Source organism: Mizuhopecten yessoensis, unplaced genomic scaffold (genome assembly GCF_002113885.1).
Source record: "Mizuhopecten yessoensis strain PY_sf001 unplaced genomic scaffold, ASM211388v2 scaffold11091, whole genome shotgun sequence".
In the NCBI taxonomy this organism is placed as follows: Eukaryota; Metazoa; Mollusca; class Bivalvia; order Pectinida; family Pectinidae; genus Mizuhopecten; species Mizuhopecten yessoensis.
The window spans coordinates 1,227,417-1,233,307 of record NW_018408875.1 but is presented as its reverse complement, the minus strand read 5'-3'; positions in this window follow the sequence as shown (position 1 = coordinate 1,233,307).

Below are 5,891 nucleotides of genomic sequence, written 5' to 3'. Positions count from 1 at the left end.
GCTCACCTGCTGAGAGAACAACAGTTTCGTTTACACTCATCAAAAAATTCTTTCTTTCCCTCTGTAACGAATCTTTTGAACAACCTGAATAACGATATCAGAAATTCACCCTCATTAAATTCGTTCAAGTCAAATGATCAAAAAAATCACTGTGATATGTTTCATCAATTTGTTTGTTTCTTATGTATATTATCTATCATGCCAGCAAGTGACCTCAATTGTAAATATGTTATGTATGTTATTCGGAGCAGTCATCTATAAGTTGGAAAAACTTACTGACTAATCCTATTGTCATATTATATGTCAATAAAATATGTTTTGACTAAACCTCACGTGACAACTCACGTGACAGGGTCCGCCATGGGATGACGGGTTACCAAACTTTCTCAATTTTAGCAAGCGTTTTCGTGACAAAGTCACTTTTATAATCTTTGAATGCAAAAATGGAAAGATTCTTTTTTAGGCAATTCGCTTGAAAAGCTTGTGTAAAGCAGATGTCAGCGTAAATGCATGCTTTTTTTGAGATCCGTCACGTGAAGCCAATGTAAATTGTAGATACAGAAAGGAATAATAATTCGGTTATAAATATATCGGAATTTCATTGAAGTAGTCTTGACTTCCGAGTTTCATTTAAATGTTTGTTATTAGATCATGAATGCTGGTTTTATTTCTATTTTTTATGTATGAAGTGCAATTCCTTACGTATTCGACCATTTCCAGCATTACATGTACTCAGGTTGACATATTTGACGATAGTTCATAAAACTTACGTTTCCATCCATAACTTTGACATATTTGACGATAGTTCATAAAACTTACGTTTCCATCCATAACTTTGACATATTTGACGATAGATCATAAAACTTACGTTTCCATCCATAAGTTTGACATATTTGACGATAGAACATAAAACTTCCGTTTCCATCCATAAGTTTGACATATTTGACGATAGAACATCAACTTACGTTTCTGTCAATAAGTTTGACATATTTGACGATAGAACATAAAACTTACGTTTCCATCCATAAGTTTGACATATTTGACGATAGAACATAAACCTTATGTTTCCATCCATAAGTTTGACATATTTGACGATAGAACATAAAACTTATGTTTCCATCCATAAGTTTGACATATTTGACGATAGAACATACAACTTACGTTTCTGTCCATAAGTTTGACATATTTGACGATAGAACATAAAACTTACGTTTCCATCCATAAGTTTGACATATTTGAGGATAGAACATACAACTTACGTTTCTGTCCATAAGTGTGACATATTTGACGATAGAACATAAAACTTCCGTTTCCATCCATAAGTTTGACATATTTGCCGATAGAACATAAAACTTATGTTTCCATCCATAAGTTTGACATATTTGAGGATAGAACATACAACTTACGTTTCTGTCCATAAGTGTGACATATTTGACGATAGAACATAAAACTTACGTTTCCATCCATACGTTTGACATATTTGACGATAGAACATACAACTTACGTTTCTGTCCATAAATTTGACATATTTGACGATAGTACATAAAACTTACGTTTCCATCCATTAGTTTGACATATTTGACGATAGAACATAAAACTTCCGTTTCCATCCATAAATTTGACATATTTGACGATAGTACGTAAAACTTACGTTTCCATCCATTAGTTTGACATATTTGACGATAGAAAATAAAACTTCCGTTTCCATCCATAAGTTTGTCATATTTGACGATAGAACATAAAACTTACGTTTCCATCCATTAGTTTGACATGTTTGACGATAGAACATAAAACTTACGTTTCCATCCATACGTTTGAGATATTTGACGATAGAACATAAAACTTACGTTTGCATCCATACGTTTGACATATTTGACGATAGTACATAAAACTTCCGTTTCCATCCATAAATTTGACATATTTGACGATACTACATACAACTTCCGTTTCCGTCCATAGTTTAGGTGATACATTCAGTGACAATGTTACTATAAAAGGATAAATAAAACAATAGTTTGGTAAGATGTCATTTACACGAGCCCAAAATAAAATTCCTAGGGAAAATGTTTATTAACATGGATAAAGTCATACAAGACACATGACGGTCAGATGTTAGTTAGCGTTTGAAAGGGAAAATGTACAATGTTGGAACAATAAAATATTAAAAATGATTCAATAGGATATTATTGGACGCAGGCATTGTTGCTTCTATATCCACATAAAATAAGCATATATATAAGGCGCTGTAGGATCGTATTTCAACTTATGATCTTTCCAGAATTTCTACAAGTCAATTACGTTACAAGATGAAATAACATGATAAATAAGAGAGTTTCTGTTTTCCTTATTATTTACACGAGAAACACACTATTTGTTCATCTTTTTATTTGAAATCACCGTGTACACAAAGTGATGGATATCAGTAGGTGAACGTCTTGATTAGTATACAAATGTAGTTAGGGTTCAATTTCCATTGTACAAATGTACATGTGTAAGCTTTCCTATTTTTTAAATAACATGCTTCAAACATTGGTCAAAACGTGGTTCTAAGTTATTACAAGGTCGATGTCTTCAGCCCAACTATTTTTTAAAGAACATTAAAAGATCGTCATTTCGACGATGTGGTCGGGTTTTGTGTGTGCCTAGGGTTCGTTCTTTGAAGCCTTTATTCCGGATCATATCAACTGCCTCCGTATCCGTTACTATGTAGTCCTCGCATCCGGGGGGTTCCGGAATGGCCATCATCGATTTATCCATTCAGATGACCTTTGCCACACTGGAGACGAACTAAAATTGTTAAACAGTTTAGCTCATTATAAAGGTGTCACCAGAGTGTTTGTAAATATAGGAGGCTGAGAGACCTCGGTAATTCGTCCCGAGCGCCCAATGGTAAATAAAGGTGTCAGGCCTGATCAGGGCGAATCATTAGCACACAATTCACACCGCACGCCAATACTGTTATCGAATTACAAATCGCTAGAAGTCAAGGGCTTAATAAGAGCCTTTGGGGAATGAGCTTTATTGCTTACATAAAACACCAAATTTCCGCTTTATTTGCAAACAGATAATGGCATATTAACGGAGTATAATTACAAACAAAACGTCCCTGCTATTTTAGTACCGACCTGGTCCCCTCGGTTTCAATTAGAGAATAATATCGTAAGTTTACGAATGAGGTTCTTAGCAACGAGAACTGAAGTAAACGACCTGCTACGTATAATCCATGTTCAACCGCGCTCCACGACTCCACAGCACACAAGGACAACATAATGCAAAGCGTCAACACCCAAGGACAAAATAAAGCAAAACATCAACATCCATGGCCAAAGTACCGCACACCGCCGATATCCAAGGACAAAATACAGTACATCGCCAATATCCAAGGACAAAGTACAGTACATCGCCAATATACAAGGGCAAAGTACAGCACATCGCCAATATCCAAAGACAAAGTACAGCACATCGCCAATATTCAACGCCAAAGTACAGTACAGCACCATTATCTAAGGCCAAAGTACAGTACAGCGCCAATGCCCAAGAAAAAATACAGTACAGCGCAAATGTCCAAGGACGAAGTACAGTACATGTTCAACGCCAACACACAAGGACAAAATACAACACAGCTTCAACATCCAAGGACAGAATACAGTATAGCTCAACACACAAGGACAAAATAAAGCAAAGCGTCAACACCCAAGGACAAAATAAAGCAGAACATTAACATCCAAGTCCAAAGTACAGCACAGCGCCAATATCCAAGGACAAAAAAACAACACAGCGCCAATATCCAAAGATAAAAAACAGCACAGCGCCAATATCAAAGGACAAAATACAGAACAGCACCATTATCCAAGGACAAAATACAGAACAGCGTCAATATCAAAGGCCAAATACAGTACAGCGCCAATGTCAAAGGACAAAATACAGATCAGCGCCAATGTCTACGGACAAAGTACAACACAGCGCCAATGTCCAATGACAAAATACAGCAGAACATCAGCATCCAAGACCAAATCACAGCATATCGCCAATATCAAGTACAAAATACAGTTCATCACCAATATCAAGTACAGAATACAGGTCATCACCAATATGAAGTACAGAATACAGGTCATCACCGATGTCCAAGGACAAAGTACAACACAGCTTCAGCTAGAAAAAAATGCAAGAACCACAACAGTTGCGAGTGACTTAAGTAGATGACAACAATGGCGCATCAACCAGAAAATCTCTACTATTGTTTTATAGTTTTTCCGGCATAATGAAATAAGTATTGCTCTTTTGGTAGGGAATCACAGCTCTTTGTTTAGGGATTAATCTCGAAGAAACTAAGACTCGTGTTTTCTTTACAAAAAAGGGCAACACTTGTATATTATTTAACCCGTACTTTTTTAAATCATGCAAATGATTAAATATTGTTTGTTCTTTATTGCCTACGTCATACACATAATTAAAATATTGTTTATCCTTAATTGTCTAAGACATACTTATGATCAACTATTGCTTACCCGTTTTTGTCTACGTCATACACATGTTCAAATATTGCTTACCCGTTATTGTCAATGTAGTACGTATCCACTCATGATCAAATATTGTTTTCCCGTTATTGTCTACGTCATTCGCACTTCGAAATAGTGTTTCACATATATTGTCTACGTCATTCATATGATCAAATATATAGCTTATCCGTTATTGTCTATAATATACATGTATATCTATGTCGGCCTAGAGTCTAAGATGATACACATACACAGAAATATAGCTTCTACAGAACTACACCTACGCTATGAATTAATGTTACTTACCATGGAATTGGATTCAATTTAGCGTGATATGATCTGACTTGTATCGAATAACAATGCCATATTTAACATTAAAAAACTAAAACGGTTTTGTCAGTATATGTACATGGCGTCTCTGATCCTGCATTTGCTGTGAAGTCTTTTTTGTAGGAAAATTCGCGATAGAACTGTTAGCATCAAATATCCGTGTTGGTTTTGTTTCAACTCCGCTTTAGTAGTGAGACCTTATAATCGATCGGGGATTAACTTTAGGGTTTAGTTGGCTAATTGGATGTGTTAGTTAAACTTTGCAGATTAGTTAGTTAGAGTATGGTGGATTAATTAGTAGAAATTTGGAGGATTAATTAATTTGTGATTGTTCATCGGACTAATAAGCTAATGGAAGTATGATGGATTAACTAGTGATAGTTAAACGGATAGCTTCGTGACACATGTAGTTTGTGACATATTAGCTAGTTTGTGATATTTCGGCGGATAAATGAGTAAAAGTTCGATGGAATATTAAGGTGGCTCCACACATCGTCATCAGCGTCCATTTTCGTGACGTACTTCCGGAAAAAGTACAGCTCGGACTCAATTATCTTGATCGAAATGTGCATGTACACCGTGTCGTCATTTCCGTATTGCGTATCGGGCATTCAATGTCGTTGTGCAAATTATAGTTACACCCTGGTCGTTTTCGTTTAAACGGTCAAACCGATCGGACCACTGTTGTTCGTTTATTAAATAAGGTCGGACCTAGTAATCTGATGCTGCTTTCAGGCGAGCCGTGAGAAAGCCTTGCAAGGCCTGCATACACATTTGCAGGTCCGCCAGGATTTATACCCGAAATTGTTACATTTATAAACGGTCAAACCGGTTGCTCCGCATACACGAACAGGCCCCTGGTAAACAATAGTACACGTGCGTGCCGATGATATGTCAACACCCGATATCGAGATTTTACCGGGAAATGTATAATCACACGTATTTCAGGAATAAAGCTTTCAAATTCATAGACATAAACAGACTCACGGGAAGATAGTGACATGAGACCAAACGACCTCAAGAAGGTCATATAGGAAACGCATGGAATGCGGACGTACCGAC